Below are 20,410 nucleotides of genomic sequence, written 5' to 3'. Positions count from 1 at the left end.
CAACAAAGAAAAAGGTCAACGAGATGGGAGATCCTAAGGAAATGGAAAATAAAATGAAAGATTTCAGCACCAGAATTGACAAGTTGGAGCTCAATGTAAAGAAGATTGCCAACCAAAATTTCCAAATCCTCAAATCCTCGGTGGACAACATGAACATCCTTATTAACAGGTTCGAGAATGATGTTGAAAAGGATGGTGATAAAGAGCAGTTGAACAAGAAAGGGCATGAAAGGAGGACCAGAGCTAACACAAAGAAAAAAGGCGACATCGAAGGTCATGAGCTAGAGGATCTGAAGACCTTAGCGAACAGCATGAAACAAATGGTTGTTCACGCTGAGGAAATTATGAATAGTATTTAGTTTTTGTTGTTGTCCCTGGTTAGGTATCTTTGCTGTCTTTATGCTTTCCTTTTGTTGTCTGTACCGAGATACTTTATTATGTAATGTTGTGTTATGTTGATCCCTTTCGGTGGGTTCATTTTGTTTTTTGAAGTGACCAAGCACTTTTTTTAGCAGTTCATTCTCCTGGTTTGTTCAAGGTTCAAGTACCTTTCAAATACCTGATTTTACTTAATCAAAACATTGAAAAACAAGGTGTTGACACACAACTCCTCGCCCAATCTATCCACTGTGAATAAAAACCAAACCTACCCATGATCTTAAAAAGGAAATTCTTGTCCACCATATCATATGTCTTTCATATGTCAAGTTTGATCAACATTTTGTCCACCTTAGTCTTTCTTATAGTATTGATGGCTTCATGCGCTATGATTATGTCTTCCATAATTGATTTGTGAGGAAGAAACCCACTCTGTTCCTCAGAGATGAGATTACATAAATTCTGCTTCATTCTCTACACCATTACTTTTGCTATAACTTTATATACCATATTGCACAAAGAGATTGGTTGAAAATCTCCAAAGGATTGAATAATGTCTATTTTGGGAATCAAAGTAATCAATGTACAATTCAACTCTTTAGCCACATTTGCATCTACCCTAGACTCCTCCACCACATACCATAGGTCCTTCCTTACCTACTAAGTCCCAAAAAGATTGAAAGAAAAAAGTGAGGAAGCCATCCGACCCTGGGGCCTTGTCTCCCTCCATCGAGAAAATTGCTTTCTTAACTTCATCCAATTGGACAAGTTTGCACATGGCAGCATTTTATTGTTCGAAAATAATTTTAGGGATAACATGAAGCAAGTCATTTCATGGGATCTCTTTGAACTCATTCTGACTAGATATGAGATCCTTGAAATACTTGACAATGTCCTTATCAATGTCTTAAGTGAATATTAAATGGTTACCCCTGCCATCTTTAATATTTGTAATTTTGTTCCAAGACCTTTTATAGCCTTTACAAAATTATTAAAATACCTTGTATTTTTGTCTCCCTCTTTGAGGTAACATTCCCTGGAATTTTGTCTCCAAAAGGTCTCTTCACGGGCTAAAATTTCAACATATTCAGAGTTTAAAGCTTTTTCTCCCAGTATATCTCTTATGTCATCCTAGTACCATGGGGGCTTCACTGGCTAGACAATATTATATCACATGCATTCATATTGGGGGGTTTAATATCCAAAAAATGAGGGTGCAATATATTGCCTATCGGTGAAAATAGGGGGTTTTTTAATTCCAACTATGAAAAAATACAATATTTGGTGAAAATAGGGGGACTTTTAATTTGAGATGTGTATTGGGATGGGGTGACAAAAAAGGAGTTTAGGGCAATATTTTTTGAAAATAGGGAGATTCTTTAGTATGACATGAACACACATGCTATAACCTAGGTTCAGTAAGTGAAGCCCCCGTGCCCAATACTCATTATCTTTTCTTGCACTACTTTTAACTTTGTTTGCACTTTCAATTTTTCATCAAAAATGTTGCCAAATTTAATCTGTTCTATTCCTTCAATTTACCCTTAATGTGTTGGAGTCATTTGAAATAGATAAAAGATTTATTATCGTCCAATGGTGAGGCTTCTTTCCACCATTGCATAATTAAGATTCTAATATTGTTGTCTCTTAGCCACATTTTTTTGAACTTGAAAGGACATCAAACTACTACTTTGTCCATTTGAATTAGTAGCTCCACAGGAAAACAGTCTAAACCTGACAATGACAAAATGAAAGTCTCAAATGTGAGAGGTTTGGACACCCATTCTCCTCCCACAAAGAACCTATCCAAATTTTCTGCAATGTGGGGAGCACCCCAACTTTTTTTTGTCCATGTGAAGGATCCATTGCTTGTTTTAACCTCCTATAAACCATTACTAGTGATAAAAAATTGAAAATATTTCTGAGACCCTCCTATTCCACTCGCCCCCCAACCTTATCTGCTAGTTCTAAGGTTGCATTAAAGGTTTCACCCAATATTACCAAAGAATCTTCCAACCCCTTTTGTACTTTAGAGATTTGCTGCTACGCCTCGATTTTCTTTCTTAATTGAGAGGGTCCATATATATTCATCATAAACATATCATAGTTAAGGCTAAATGAATTAATTTTGACAACTTTTCAATGCTCAGATGAACACCAATTTTCTAGTCCAATGATAATCGAGTTCCATAAAAATCCCATAACTCCTGATGCACCTACAACCTCAACAAAGAAACCTTTCAATGACCGGCAAAAATTGAGAAGGATTTCCGCCTTTGCTCCTTTAAGTTTTGTTTCTTGTAGTACTACAATATCTAGTTGCACTTGATCAAGCCGTCTTGATCAAATGCCTTTTGTCAAGGGCATTGCATCCCCTAACATTCCAGTTAAGGATTCTCATTGCTCCTTGGGAAGGGAAACATCCTTCCTGGAAAATAGTTTACTTTGACTCTAAGAACAACTTGAAATTTCAAGTTTCACTTTATTTGGTTTTCTCCCTCTTGATTTCTTCTCCCGTGTCTTGATCTTCCCTGACTCAGCCATGGTTTGAATAATAGTTTTGTTTTCCATAATGTCCTCTTCTTCTACTAAAAGCCACTCATCATCCTCCTCCATGGAATCCCACTCCAAATCCTCCTTACCACTACTCTCTAACCCCAATATCCTCTATTTCTCCCCGATTTCTATCTAGTTGAAAAAATGATTCAACCTGTCCATCCCTTCTGGAGACAAAATATATTTTATTCGGGCAGGACGTTATGGTAGGAGACACCAAATTCACATTTCCCTTGTTAGATCCTGCACCTCCTATGACCTTTATGACCTTTTCCACTTTTGCAATTATTTCACCCACCAAAGTTACCACCTGCTCATTATCATTGTATAGTTGTGTGCAATGACTCTTTTGAGTAGCATCAACCACCATCCGTCTATAACGATCATCCTCCTCTGATCTTTTCTCTATACTATTTACACACTTCGGTTCTCCAGACTCCACTCCTTTTTCTTTAGGAAATGGACGTCTTTCCCTATTCTCTTTTGAAGACATATCCTGCTTTTCTTCCCACTAGTTATTCTAGGCCTCTTTATTTATCTGAGCTCTATCACTGTCCTCCACTCCCTCCATTGTCTCCTACTCCAAAGGATTTTGATTTCTCCCAATATTTCCATCCACAAGTAGATCTTTAGAGAGTTGTTTGAGCTTTTTAAGTAATTATTCCTCGGCTAAGGCTTTGCCCTTGTAGTTTACCTAGCATTCCTCCTCCGCATGGCCATCCCTTTTGCATTTTTTCTAGTGTTCCATATGTTCTTTGACATCAATCTACTGGTACCATAGTCCTGCATTAGTTTGTATTTCCATTTCTTTGGGAAAAGTAAAATGGGATTTCCAACTGATGCAAATGTAGGCATACATAATATATTCCTTTATTTCAATTACCTCATCTACTTTGATGAAAAAACCTAGTTTATTTCCAATTCTCTTAAGAGTTTCTTCGTCCCAATATTCCCAAGGAAGATTGTACAATCTAATCCAAATTGGGGCTTCATCTATGTTTGCCTACAAACGGTTGAAATTTGGTTCCCAATCTTTGATGAACAAACCCATTTCTCTTGTAAAAAAAGGTTCATTGTTCAAGACCCAAATTTTCTTATACCCGTCTTTTGCCATTACCAGATAAAAGCCCTTCATCATAGTCTTAAGATCACATTTAAACTTATAGTTTTCCTCACACCACTTCTTAACCCTACTAAAAGTCAGCCAATCTCTGACCCATTTAATGAAGAAACCCCCTTGTTTCAACAAGGCTACCAAATCATTCCATACTTGACTGTCCAGGTAAAACAAAATCACTCAAGTCTTTTTCAAAGGGATTACTTACCTTTGGCATCTCATTTTTTTTTGGACTTTCTTTGGCCTCCATTCTTTGGCACTCACCTTTTCCCACATTCTACTTGGTCCCTCCGTGAGGTGCTCATATCCCCTAAAATTGTAAGGTGCATTTCTTCAGCCCCATCCCACAGTTGGCACACGAAACCCGCCTCTAATTTGAAGCCCTCCATTCTCAGTTCTTCTATTTTGATTCTCCCAAACCTAACTAGGCCTTTTCTAGTCCAAGGGTCTATACTACTATGTATTCCAATCTCTTCCCTCCTGTCAAAAATATTTGGCACCTCTCCTTGGCTGCAACCCTAGTCTTCTCCTGGATGCCATTTTCATAAAAAAATATATTATTATATTCAATATATTAAAAACAACCAAATGAAAAGAAATATAATTGAAAATAAACTATTAAGTTGAGTTTTCAAATATTCAAATACAATTAAATTATGAGTTTCAATAGTTTTTAAAGATGTGAAAAATTAACTTTAAAAAGAGAAGACTATACAACATTATTACATTGAAATTTACAAATAATATTTAAATGTTACAAAAACTTTAATTTTTTTTATTAATCTAACTAAAACATTTTAGGGGGAAAATTTTCATTAGGGCAACTCATACCCACCTAGATAATCAAAGCCCAAGGAATGACTTTGGAAATTGAAATATAACATTTATTAAAGCAAAACTGTAAAATATGATGTAAATTGTACTCTAAAGCTTATTTGCATGCTTTACTCATATCATTTATATTAGTTAATAATAAATATTAAAAATAAAATTCCCTTTGTATTTAATAAAGACAATTAAAAAAAACATCTTAACTAAAACGTAAAATAAATAAAACTTTAATAATATTGATTAATAATTAAGATAATAAAAAAGAGGAAAATAAATATTTCATTGAACAACGTAAATAGTAATATTATTAAGGGTGAATCAAGCACATTTAAAAGATAAGAATTTATTATCTTAGCTTAATTCTTATCTTAGCTAATCATTAATTTTTTAATCCTATATAATTTACCTTATCACCCATATATATGTAAAATGATATCACTAACAATAACAATAGAATTATAAATCTGAATGTCAATTAATCACAAGAATAACGTAATTACTCTAGGAACTTTAAATTCACGCTCCATCGTTATTTTGACAAGATGTGAACGTCATTTGTAAACCCGTAAGAGTACTCTTGTTGTTTGCATGAAAATTTAGTGGCACACCTTCCAACATTTTGCACTATTACTCAAAGTAATAAATACAATAGGAATTTGGTGTATTATTTTTTAAGAAACTTGAATTTTCTACTTACTTTGTCTATCAGGAGAAAGTATAGTAACATTTTTATAATTATTTTAAATAAAACTTAAATTTAGACTATAGATTTTTTTTTCAAAAGTTTTAATTTGATGCAGTGATTGGTTGAATTAATTAAAGAATAGAATTAAGTGGATGCAATAGTATTCTACCAAGACAAGAACTAATAATGTTTCTACCTTGAGCCATAATTTTTTAGAAAATTTACAAATTGCAATTTTACTTAGTGCAAATATGATCACACTTTCTCCTATTAGACCATTGGACATATTTAAGGTTTTACTTAAATATATGATGAGAATAAATCTTGTAATTATCGTAGAGTTAATGGACATGATACTAAATAATGTATGGTTCTATAGTATAAAGTTTAAGATATGATCTATGTCAAGGGTGTCAATGATAGGGAAATCATTCAATTGCACATCTTAATAATAATTTACAATTTTTTTTCCCAATCATAATCAATCTAATAATTTGGATTTCTTTGACGATCATGATTTACGTGAACAAATTGATGAAATTCAAAGTGTCGATTACATGAATCTAAAGATATATTTGTGGATATGATTAATACTAGTCGTCCAACTACATCTATGTCATTGATTAGTTTATCACATGAGAATATTTTTCATAACTATGATAATGGTAATTTATATGTTAAAGGTTATGCCAAATTTGAGGCAATTGAGGATGTGCTTATTGATCCTATTTGTCAATTCAATAAATGCACATAAGATTTTTTGTTTAACCATCATTTTAAAAATCAACATATACACATTCATTTGTTTCATCAAGGATAAAGTTAATGATAATTTGATTGAGACTATGAGATGTATTGTCTTTCATTTAACAATTGCCGGCTATATCCACCCACCCACCCAAGTAGATGGGCTCTACGTTTTCGTCCAATTGATCTAAAGGAAGTACCAATTTTATATCATATCATTCTTTCGTTAGATAGATTAAGTGTATTATTTTGATAACCATGGATAGAATAATGCTAAGTAGAACTTTCAATGTAACATCAATGCATCGAAGATTCTTACAAAGGCAATTTTTTTACTATTGCTAGAGTTTAGTATATGATTTTATCAAAATCAAGTTATTTTACAATGAATAAACTAGCAATTGCACCTTAGGGTGCAATAGGTATGTCGAAGAGGTGTAGAAGGTGAAATAGGGAAATTTTGGTCTATTTTTTGCATGTATGTGAACTGGATGTTAAAAAAGTGTTAGTGAACAACTTGATCTATACAAAATGAACTCAGAAAAATAGAAACCCTTAGCAAGACAAAGAAATTTAATAATTTCTCAATATTACAATTAAATAGCATGGAGAGCACTATAACATGTAAATTGAAGAAATGAATGGCAACAATATTCGACAATCTGACATATTACAAATCATTATTGTTAATAAGTTTCACAAATTAAAATAATTTACCATTGTAACCACATTAAAATGGTTAGAGAGATCAGTCATCAATGTAAATGAAAACCACTTCAAAGAAATTATCAAGGAACATTAGTAATAACACAAACAAGAAACGTGAACAAAAATAAAAGCATTACTTCCCTTATGATGTGTCTGGCGCCATTTCTGTCTTCCTTGTCCTCCTCCTCTTCACGATCCCGATGCTCCTAGATTGACAAATGAAGGTTTGGAGAGATGGGTGGAGTTGAATGTGGATTTCTCCCATTTACATAACAAGGTAAGGATGTGAGGATAATGATTTTAGCATGATGAGGATATTAGGATAATGGATATGATTAGGGATAATGGCTAAAACATAAGGATGTGATATGCAACCAAAAAGGTAGCATAAGCTTATGACGAAAAGTGGATGATTTGATATGAGGGAAGGCTTCAATTTATAGAGTTTGGAGCTCGGAAATGAACAATCAAGATTAAATGGATGACGAAGGGCTCAAATTAAAAGGGAGTGTGGTCCTAGATTTGAAGGCTTAGCCTTGTGACACATGTCACAAGGAGAAGTGGGGTGCAAGGGCAAGTGTGCTCACACATGGAGAAGCTCATAAAAGGGACATGTCTATGATATGTGTAAGAGGTAAGGTGGCTATGCGGTGACTTGTGAGTCACGTGTTGAAAAGGTAGAGGCTTGTGAAAGTGACATGTCTATCACATGTGTAAGGGGGTAGGTTGACTTGTGAGTCACATGTGGAGTCACATGTGGACTTGGGTAGGTGTGTAGTATTTAAAAATTGAATAAATACTAACAAAGATTAGGCTTAGGTTAATTATCTTAATGGGGGATTAACAAGTGGGTTTGTAGGAATCACTAAATCAACCTAATTAATTATGAATTAATTTGGCTAATTAGGATTAGGAATAAAATTGAAATATTCCCTAAGGCAGAGTTTGATTTATTGAAATAAATCAAGCTTTAGGAGAAATGGGAAGGAGGTAATTAATTAAATGTGATTTAATTAATTTAGGGGTAAAAATAGGATAATATAATTAATTAAATTAATCATGTGATGAAGGGATAATTAATCAAATATTAATTTAATCAATTTTATGCATCTACAACCATATACAAATCAAATCATTCACATGAATATGGGATCAATGTCTAACAAATCACTATATTGGAGGCAATTCTATAGAAGGCTATTGTTTCAAACACTTCATATACTGTGACAAAAGATGAGAATTATACCAAATAATTGTTTGTCGATAATACATGGTTGGTAAGTTTTACAAGATAGTTACTTTGAAGTAAATTAGATAAAGAGAATAATAGCTAATGAGCACATTTATCATTTTCAACATCTTGAATGAGAAATGTATACATAAAATTTATATATTAAAGATATAAAGTATTTAAATTTTGTATCATAAGTGACAATGAAAATTAAGTCATAGAAATAGTAATGTTCATAATATTGTAGACATTAATGTCTATTTTTTGAAAATTGGAAGTCTAGAAGATAGTGACTCTGAAATGAATCACATAAAGATGATAAAATTAAAATATTTTTTAGTTTTTTTTGCATATGTGAAATTTGCAAACCATAGAAATTTGTATGAAAGCAATAATAAAATAGTAAAATCCATCTTAGGAAATAAAATTTATACATAATATTGTAGATATTAATGTCCATTTTTTAAAAATTGGAAGTTTGAAAGATAATGACTCTGAAATGAATTACGTACAGATAATAAAATTAAAATGTTTTTTTTTTGCATATGTGAAATTCACAAACTATAGAAATTTGTACGTAAACAATAATAAAATAGTACAATACATGTAAGGAAATAAAATTTTGTACCAATTGAGCCTATTGTATTTTGTTAGATGCCTAATTATTTATTATTATTATAGATTGAATACTTAACAAAATAAACATATTAAACCATTAAAATAATTTTAATTATCCATGTATGCAAAAATGTGGAAGCTAAACAAGACACATAGACACATTTTGCACAAGATTTCTATAAGTAAGAAAGCTCATATGTTTTTAAAAGCAATCTCAATTTAAATTTCTTATGTATATTAAACTTGGAGCTACAAGCTGACCTCTTTTGAATAATAGTTCAATAACAAAGTGCAGAACTACCTCAACAAATATTTGAAGATAAAAATGCTAAGCTAGAAATAAGTCCAACTTGTCGTATCGACTTGAGAAAATAACAAGTCAACAATAATATAAGTCATTTTGTATTAATTGATAGAACTTCATATGACCTTTGTACTCTATAATGTTTACAAAATATGTGATATAACTTATATGTCTTCATTATATATCAAAGATTTAGGAGGAATATGAGATTCATGACTGCTTAAACTGGTATTTTTGGTTTTATGCCTATGGGGAACTTGATATTGGCAATAAGCTTCAGGGGCAAGTTAGCCATGATGCCAATATTGGGTTTGAGTAAATTAGAGAGTTTAGATCTTACCCACGCTAACCTTACCAAAGTGTGCATGTAGCAATATATTTGACAAGTTTGCAATACTTGAAATAAGTTTTCCAACAACTTTAATATTGAATATATTAAATTTGATTATTCTATTTATTTTCAATTTTCAAGTGAAACTGGGTTTTTCGATAATTAAGAAGGTACAACTATCATATGCACATTTGATCTTAAGGTAGCATTAGTAGAATATATGTGCAAATTTATTTGTGGAAGAGAGTATTGGTTAGTTTTATATTTATTGGAGGAACTTAGTGCACCATCTATATAGTGAGTTATAGGTTAACAAATTTGTAGCTTCAAGCTTCATTTTATTTTACTTTTATGTCTTGTAAATCTAGAGAATATGATTGCATGTAGAAGCATCTCATTGACTTAGGTTTTCCATAGTTGTCTAGGTTATCTTAGGGGATATATATGTGTCTCTAAAACCACACTTGCTTTCATTTTATTGTATATTTAATTAGTTTAACTTTATAAGATTGTAGAAATTTTCCAAAATATTTTAGAAATTCTAATTAATAAAATATACAATATAGTTCTTTTTGGCTATAGAATATACTAATTATATGGTACATCTTATAAATTTATAAACAATGTGATGTTGATCTATTTTAAACCTCTGATTAAGTACTGTTTATTTAAAGATATTCAAAATTGAAGAAAAAAAAAGAGATATAAAAATTGTATTTTTTCCTTTTGTTTTAGGTTCAAAAAAATATGTCATGTATTTCAAGGTGTCTTTTCAAATATAATCAAATAAGTTTAATTTACTTGTAGACAATTTTTGTCATACATCTAAGTGAATTGGAAAGAATATGTTCTACAAAATGAAGAATTTTTTTTTAATTAAACAATAAATTCTAGAAGAAATAGATGACTATAAATTGAAAAGATTCAACACACATATTTTTCAACAATCACCTACTTTATGTACAAAGGGAAAAAAATCTCAACCAAAAACTGATTGGAAAGTCAATTTTTCGTAGCCCATAAATAGTTATTCCCTTTGTACTATTTCAAATCTAGAACATGAGGATTGTGGACTTAAAAGGGAATCAATAATATGTATAAGATAGCAAAGTCACGCGTAGGATTGAGTAAGAGATCCTTTTGAAATCACAGATGGGAGCAAGAGAAGCCATTAAAAGAACCCTCCAACTAATACCTTAATTATTTTATTGTTTCAGATTATTTTATAATTTATAATATATTTATATGATATATGTAGAATTATATTTTTTAATATATAATACTCCTATTTAATGTAATCTAAAATAAGTTAATATAAAGTTATATTAAATAATATGTTTATATTGTTGACTATCTATATAATAAAGAAAAAATATATTATAATATTTAATAAATATATTAAAGTTTATTTTATTCATCTTATTTATAAAAAATTCATAAATATTTTGAAAATCTATTCTATAAATCCTACAAAAGTGCTTCATATTGGGAGGCATAAATTGCTCTCCTTCCATAAAATATATTCATCTTATATGAAAATTTGTCTTTTCCCTCTTATTCACAGTTTGTGTTTAGTAATATGACTTTTACATTTTATTAGGAATGATTTGATATAAACTTGTAATTGATTTCTATTATTTGCACATTATTAAACTCCTAATGCTCCCTGAAAAAAAGTGTAGGTCTTTGGCTGTCATGTTTTTTTTTCTCATTTTATATTGACATGATATAGGTTGTGGCATATAACTTAAATGGGTTGTCAAATAGGTTTTTCTTTACATACTTGTTACATATGATTGCATAAATATTTTTTCCTTGTAAATAATCCAAGTCATCAATAAATAACTTATAATTGGTCATATTCAAGCAGTCGAGAGTTGAATGGACCAACATTTGTTACAATAGATCCTCAAAAAATAGGGAAAGTTACTGACATGCAACACAATTTATCATATTTTTTTGCTTGTTATTGATCATATCTCAATCAATGTAGGTTATTTCATCTATTGGCTATTTAATGAAACCATCGATAAATATGAGAATTGATTTTTCTATTTTTAATAAACAAATATTTGTGAGTATGTGGATGGAACAAATAAAAAGATGTCAGATGGTCGTAGGTGACAATGTGGTGGATTTATCTATGTAATAATTTTAATTTCATGTGCTCAAAGAATTTTATTTGGAGGAATTAGGTATGTATGGGCTTCATAGTAATGTGGTAGGGAGACTTAGTATGTCAAATAGAAATTAGGTATAGTAAATTTGTTGATACAGTGTGCAAAAATATTGGCTATTTTCACGATATAAATTGCCCTCCATTGGTGGATTCTTATGTCGGATACAAATTATAACAAAGTTTATACAATCAACTTATAACATAGATTACAAGGAGTTTTTTAAAACATAGTTTATACTCCATGTACTTACAGCTGCACTTTCCGACAATAGAAATCTCTCCATCCATCGCTGCTCATGGAGGAAAAATTTGACTAGAATTTTTAACTTAATAATTTAAAAAAAAAAAACTATATGCGAAGGATATTTTTTAATGCTGAAAAAGTGCAAGGCTAATGAATGACCACAAAGAGAATAATTGATGAAATAATTTTGTTCATAATTTTTTCTATTGAGACTAATCAAGATTTGGTATGTTGGGCACTTACCTATAGGCTATGATTTTTTTCTCTGCAAATGGGAATGATAAATGGGAATAATTGTCCATCAACTCCTACATGCTTACAAGTAATGGCAGATCACGAAATTATGTGGAAAAAGAGTTTCCACCATACTATGTTAATTTGTCTAATAGTTCTCTTCACCTTCATGTAAAACCAGTGTGCAAGAAAAATCAATGGAGGAAAGCATTTCAATCGTCTTTCATTGGTTGTAATGAATTGTGAACCATTGATTTTAAAAATGAGCTTATTCATCTCAAATAATAGACGCCTTCAACGTAATTTTAAAAAGCACCTCTATATTCTCATCAATCATGTATGATCACTCACCTATTGAAACTTTCATTTCTTTAGGAAATGCCAACAAAATATAGAAAAGGGCTTGGGACTAAATTTTTTTAAACTTAATGTTTATTTGCTTAAAGGTCAAGACTATTTGGATGGAATTAGTAGTGTCACAAATATTGTCAAAACTTGTTATAAAAAAGGATTTTCAATTAAGAGATAAGACATTGGTTTAAGTTTGGAGTAAGTTTTCAAGGCTATGGGGAAGAAGAATGCCTTATATTGAAGAAAACTAGAGAATATTTTAGAAGAAAAGGTCTTGAATGCAAAGAGTTATTTACAAAATAATGGTGACTAAAGACTACTTGATAATTTGATAAAGACAAACAATTTTATGTAGTGCCCACTCTCTTTTAGCTTTTCAGATTCCGTGGTTTGAGATTGTTTGTGGCTTAGATCCTGTTTGGTGTTGGTCGGTTTTGACTATGGATATGATGCTTATTACGTCTTTTGGATTTATATGTGATATTCATGCTCCATGCTATTTGGATCGTTGAAATAATGATGATTTACATGATGTTGTCTATGATGTGCTTTTATGATGTTGGCTATATTCAGTTAGTCAGATGATTATTGAGATGGATTATAAATGTGTTGTTATGATTCAATCATTATACTTATCGATGCTTAATTGATCTGACATACATTGTGTTCTATCTTGATGTGCTTGGGTGAAAGGTAAAAGCATCGCACTACTCTTTACGAGTAAGCTACGTCGCTTCCATTCCCTTTTTCATGGTATGATGTTATTTGGATTATATGTATATGCTCGACAGTGTGTTTATGCAGCTGCGGGTACTGAGCATCGACTCCACTTAAATCTTTAGGTCTGAGCATTCTCTTTGACCCAATGGTAATGTTGAAAACTAGAGTTATCAGTCAAACCCTTGACGTGACCATCGTTCCTACGGGAACGAGATTCTGGTTAGGTAGCCCTGTGGTTGTCCGGTCATGTCCTGTGAGTCTTCGTGTTTCGTTGGTTCTCAGTTCGTTATACTTGAGTGTATTTTTATGTTTATTTAATTTTGGGATTAAAAGTAAAATTAATATTAATACTTTAAATGAATTAATGAGCTTAATTTATTAATGTTAGTAATAAACGAAAAAATTATAGCAACGTTAAATTAAATTAATTTGTTGAGCTAAATGATTTAAATTATTTAACTAATTTTGAAAATCATTCTTTAAATTGAGAAATAAGACATTTCATTTGGTATTTTAATCGTGCTCTTGAAATATATTAAAAGAAAATCAATTTGTGTCTGTTTGTTTTAAAATTAAATTATGAACGTGTAAAAGGGAGTTACAAAATATAATTAATTATTGGAATTGGAATCTTGCATTCATTTTCGAATGGGGAGTTACCTTTTTGAAAAAGGATATCTCCCTTCTTTTTTGAAAAATAGGGGGAGAAATTCGGTTCTTCTTGTGAAAATTTCTCCTTTGAATTTTGGGGTATGGGGTTTGAATCAAATTTGGAAAATTTGGGGGTTTTGGGGTTTTGATTCGGAGGTTGATCCGAATGTATTGAGAAGGCTCTCGAATCACTCTGAAGGACTGGTGAATCGCTCTGCAACGCCGAAAAAACCTCCATTAAACATCAAACTCCAGGTTGGGTTTCTATTGAATCTGTTTTCTTTCTGTAGATGTATATGATTTGTATCTTTCAAGGTAATGATATTCTAGCTTGCATTGTTTTCCCTGTGTATTTCCACAATTCCTTGCCTCGGTTGAATTGCAATTGTGTTTGATTAATTTTGTTTTTTTCTAATCATTGACTGGTTTTTAGTTCTCCTCTTGCAAAGCTTCTATTCTTGCTCTCTTGCAACAATAATTCTTACTTAGATATCCGTCTGAGTAGATTGCCATACCCGGTTTTCTCTGTTAATTGTTGATTGCTTTCCTTGGCGTGCTATCTTGTTAAATCGACTTTTTTACTATTGTAACCGATTTATGTTCTATGTTCATGGTATTTAACAATGAGTTTTATGTAACGATCGATCCATGTATTTGACATGCTCTTTAGTCTATTGATTGTTGAGATCGATGTGTGATACCTTGTAATGATTGTTCCCTCTCATCGTTATTCAAGCAGTTTATAGCGAATTGTCTACCAAACTGTTCATTATGCTATCCTCCCTGCATATTGAGCTCTGTTATTGACCTGCATGGTTGATTTTATTACCGAAACATATTCTCGTGTGGAGACTTTTCATTGAACTTGTTGATGTTCATTTTCTAATCTTATAGGCATCCATTCAACCAATGTTTTCAAGCCGAAGTGCATTCTGTATTCATCTGATTGATATATTCTCAATAACTTGTATGTTCCTTTTCACTATGCTAGGGCGAGATTGTTCTTTTTCTCGACTTCAGCTGTTCACATTTCATTTGGTTCACTGTTGTCATGGTCGATGTATCCCTTTGTTAATCATTGTTGTTGAGGCAACCTTTTCATGCCCGCCCTTGATCGATTTGAATCATCGGCATGCATTCTGTAACTTACTGAAGTTTTCTTGTGACTGACGGATTACTCCTATTATATACTTGTTATATCCACCGATCTTGTATTTCAGGATGCTTGAATTGTCACTCGAGGGTATTTCTTATACCTTGTTGTAGCCTCTTTGGGTATGTTTTCGAATACCTACCTTGAGCAGTAATTGTAATTTTGTTTGACTGTGTGGTTTGATATGGTCGTTTCATGCCCCCCCCTATGTGGGACTGTGCAGAGTGCTTGTCGCACCCTTTTGACCACGCCCTTTTTGTAACGTACGTGTGTGTGTGTGAGTGAACATGTATGAGATTAATATGCCTTCAAATAATTATTTGAATGTTAGTAATAATGAGCCAATTAAATGAATTATTGGATTGTGATGTTTCTATGATTGAAAGGAAAATATCAACTCTTTTGTGCATATTACATAGACTAAGTGGTATATTATATGTTTTCATTGCGGGTCGATAGAATTAATATTAACTAAAATTGGATAAAATAAAAGTAAATAGTTAAGTATTATTTTAGTGATCAAATGAGATTTAGTTCTCGTTGTTGGCATGTTGTGTCTAGTTGTGTTTTGAAGATCGTCTTATATAATTTGGAACCTCGGGGATCCCGTGTAAACGTATTTTGCTTCCAGAGGCTAGGGGGGGTTTTCTGACCCTTATTTGAGTATTGATACCCTTTGTCTTGATGATTATTGGATCCGTGTCCCCGAAAATATCTTTATGCTAGGTGGTCTTTCCTAGCTTGTTTGTTTATTACTTCTTATTGTATTCTTGTTCTAGCAAGTGAGTTAAGCCTTGCTATGGTCGGGACCTTGTCATCTCGAGTCTTTGAGTGTCTTAGGTCTTGTGTTGTATTTTGGATTCCTAGGTGCAAGTCAAGGGGGAGTGGCTCTCATTGGGGGTCGGGACCCAAAGAGGTCGCCAGGGTAACTCAATGAGGACTTTGTAATCAAGTGGTAATTTAATTAAAGAACTTGGGTGGGTAGCTAAATCACATTAAAAAGATTAATTGGTGTCTCTCTTACTCTCGTATGCTTGTTATGGTTTGGGGTAAGGAGAGAAGGCCTGGAATGGCATCCACCAACCTTGTCCCTTCGAAAGGTTGGTGTGGTCCACTAGTGTTTGTATGGAGGTTGGGGATCGGTAGAGGTCACTAGGGTAACCTAGAATGGGGGTCGGGACCTAGTGAAGACTCACCAGGGCAACCCATGACAACCTAGTGATAACACTCTTCCCTATTGCATATCTAGTGGTATCTTATTATTACTTTTCTTTCTTGGTTTGTTTGGGGCCTTTGGAATTGGTCAAATTTTCTTATGTGTCTCTTGTGATAGTAGTCTTGTGAGTCTCATGTGAGTCAATTGTGCATCCTCTTATTCTTTCTTCCATCTTATGGGTGTGGTTGATATCTCCTAGCATGGGGGGTGGACCTGACTGTACCACATGGTTGGGTGGAGTGCTTTTTGCACCCATTGGGTCTTTTTCATCCTTCATCATGTTCGTGATGGCTCGAGTGAAGAGTGACGACTTTCCTTTTGATCCAGATTCATGTACTCATATCATTATTGTACTCTTGGAGATTATATCCTTATGGATACATTGTAATGTAATTGATGACCTCATGTATATCCTCACGACATTGTATTGTGCATAATGATTATATGTAATAAAAGATGTTGCATCATTCTATGATCCTTATGGTTTTGTTTGTTGGGTCTATTGGTAATGTTGAGTAACGATGTTGTGGGGCCTTGAGGACTTTTGCTAGATATTATTTGTGCATATTTTCTTTATCATGTTGTAACTTGCAACTCTATGCATATATATGGATTATTTTATTTTCAAAATAGAAAATTATTCACATTTTTAATTGGTTTATTTGTATAAGTCCTCTAGGCCTCATAGTGGGGGCATTACACTTGGCATCAAAGCCCATGTTCAAATGCTGGGTTCTCTGGGTGTTCTTGGCTTCATTTGTTGTTTGTATGTTTTCTGCGTGTGATTATTCTTATCGTAAGCTTGCCTCGTACGTGTTGTTGTGTTGTCTAGAAGGACGTCGAGAGCACAAGGTAGAGTTCATGGAGGAGGCCGAGGTAGGGAATGTGGCAGAGGGGTTGTGTCTGACAACACCTCTTCACGAAGTTCCCAAGGGGATACTAGGAATTAGAACCGAGACCAGTCAGCTTCGATAGGACATCAGTTGCATCGTTTACTTGAACAATTCCTTGACCGATTGGGTCCTCGCCAGGAGAATGGGGCTCGTGAGAGGTTGCCTGTGAGGCCTCTTGATGCAGGAGTACCAGAGTATTTCAAATCGACACTTAGATTTGATCTCGGTATTAGTCTGGTATTGGTGTGTTCTTACCGGTTGGTTTTGCAGTGTATGGAGCGAAGATGACTCGGGTTGCGGGTGGTTTCCGTAACTTGCGGAACGTTGAGCGATGTTGTTTTGGGCCTTGTCTGATGTTTTTGGAGGACTGCTTGAAGGTTTATGCATTTGAAGATGTTCTTGGTGATTTGGGTCGACATGTTATTGTTTACACGTTTCATTATGAACCGGTTCGTCTTTGGCCGACTTGATCGAGTTGTTATTGCTTGCAGATGGTTTAAATGAAATCTTAGAGATTCATTTTAGAGGACAGAGTCCGAGGAAATAACAGATCAAGCGAAGATGTAGTTTCTGGAGAGATTTTGGTTCGAGGGGAGTGAAGTCTGGAGGGACTAAGGTCTGGATCACTACAGAACAATGCAGACTATTACCAGAGGCCTATTTGTTAAGTAGAAGATATGCGAATCTTAGATTTGTGTTGTAAGGATTGTTTTGTAATCCTGGGTTGTGGTCTAGCGTGTGTAGCCATTGAAGGCTTATGTAATTCATTAAATGGTTATAGTGATTGATTTATCTTTTTACCGGTTATATTGTGTGTTGCTTCTACCGGTTAAGCTACTCTTAACCTCTTTACCAGTTAGATCTTGTGTTCAATTACTGGTTGTTGGTATCTTGCATGGTGTTTTGTGTCATAGGCTGCAAGGCGGGGATGTCCTTCATTGGATCTCCCTACCTTGACTGTGTCAAGTGGTATCAGAGTTGGTTTGTGAACCTGTTGATTGAAGAAGACTTGGTTATGTATCGGATGGTTGGAAAGGATGTTGAGGCAGCTTGTAGACTTGTTCAGATCGTCGAACGTGAGGTAGCGCAAGGCTTGCAAGCAGACCGCCGAACCTAGAGCTTGATCTTGAGGCAGTTAGTGGGTGGAGACTTGAACAAATCGTCAAACCGAGACAGGCTGTAGGGTGGATCGATAAATTCACCGAGGAGAGGCAACCAAAATCTATAGTCAGACCGCCGAACCCCTGAGGTAGTTGCAAGTACCTACTGACAGATCATCAAACCAGATCAAGTGATGGGACTCAGTTTTCAATTAGCCCTGAGAGTCTAATGCAGGAGCACCTGAGTAGTTCAAACCGACACTTGAATTTGATCTCGGTGATACATTGATTCCAGTATTAGTCCAGTATTAGTGTGTTCTTACCGGTTGGTTTTGTAGTGTATGGAGCAAAGATGAGTTGGGTTGCAGGTGGTTTCTATAACTTGCGGATCGTTGAGAGATGTTGTTTTGGGCCTTGTCCGATGTTCCCGGAGGACCGCATGAAGTTTTTGCATTTGAAGATGTTCTTGGTGATTTGGGCCGACATGTTATTGTTTACATGTTTCATCATGAACCGGTTCGTCTTTGGCCGACTTGATCAAGTTGTTATTGCTTGTCGATGGTATAAAGGGAAATCGTAGAGATTCATTTTAGAGGACAGAGGTACAACGAAAGAAGAGATCGAGCGAAGATGTAGTTTTTGGAGAGATTCTGGTCTGAGGTCTGGATTAGTGCAGAATAGTGTAGACTGTTACCAGAGGCCTATTTGTTGAGCAGAAGATCTGCGGATCTTAGATTTGTGTTGTAAGGATTGTTTTGTAATCTTGGGTTGCAGTCCAGCATGTGTAGCCACTGAAGGCTTATGTAATTCATTAAATGGTTATAGTGATTGATTTATTTATTTACCAGTTATATCGTGTGTTGCTTCTACCGGTTAAGTTGCTCTTTACCTGTTTATCGGTTAGATCTTGTGTCTTGTTACTGGTTGTGGGTATCTTGCATGGTGTTTTGTGTTATAGGTTGCAAGGTGGGGATGTCCTTCATTGGATCTCCCTACCTTGACTATGTCACCTCTCAATGACATAACAAAATGGGAGGCTTCCTATATGAGGGATTTGATGAGGACTCAACCCCCTAAGTTAAATGGTGTCAGAACTGGTCTTGAGGCAGAGAATTGGCTAGTAGAGCTAGACCAATGTTTCACAATGCATCCCTTCAGTACCAATACTAAGGCAAGATGTGGAACTATGCATCTGAGGGGTTTCACATCCACATGGTGGCAGTTAGAAGAGAAAAAGCTTCATCTGGATATTAGCACTATCTCTTGGGAGTTGTTTTTGGAACGTTTTCGAGCTCGTTTTCTATCTGATCATTGGAGGTAGTGTAGAGCAGATGAGTTCCATGATTTGAGACTGTTAGCCATGTCTTTTGAGAAGTATAAGCATCATTTCTATGATCTCAAAAGATATGCAAGAATTAGAGATTCAGAGGCCTCAATGCTTGGATCAATGGAGGTGTACGGGTTTTCAAACCTAACACCATGGAAGTTGCAGTTGAGAAAGCTCGTTTAGTAGAGGAGAATCTTGCTATGGCACTTGGGGGTCACACTGGAGTGTAGGTTGGTAGTACACCCGTTGGTGGCCAGGGTTCTAGAGAAGCTCAGTCTCAGGGAGCAAGATCATCCCATGGTCAGCAACAACATCAGTCGAAATGCAAGAACACCTTTTATCAGTAGGGTGAGGGTTCTCAGTCAGGAAAGAACAGGAATTGGAAAATAAACAAACATGATTGCAATGACCAACCTTCTCACAACACAAAGACAACAACTAGTTGTGGTGGTCATCAACAACTGAGTGTACCCTCTGGTGGTGGTGGTTTTGGCCAAAGTTCATGATGTTTTTCATGTGGTCAACGGAGACACATTGCTAGATATTTCCCTCATAAGGGTACATAGGGGTCCAATCATAGGCCATCTGCTTTAGAGCCTACCGTTGGAGATGCATGCAAGAGCCACAAGATTCATGCAGCGGTTGATAACCACCAAGCAGAGCATCAGGTTACCATGGTGGAGACATCAGGTGTGTTGTGTGGTAATAATGTTTTCGTTTTGTTTGATTCTGGTGCATCTGACTCTTTTATTACACCTTCACTTGTGAAGCGATGTGGACTAGCGATAGTAGAGAAGGATGTTAGGTGGCAAGTAGAGTTATCTTCAGGAGTTAAG

Source organism: Cryptomeria japonica, chromosome 2 (genome assembly GCF_030272615.1).
Source record: "Cryptomeria japonica chromosome 2, Sugi_1.0, whole genome shotgun sequence".
Lineage (NCBI taxonomy): Eukaryota > Viridiplantae > Streptophyta > Pinopsida > Cupressales > Cupressaceae > Cryptomeria > Cryptomeria japonica.
The sequence above is the reverse complement of the archived record's forward strand: the minus strand, read 5'-3'. Positions refer to the sequence as shown.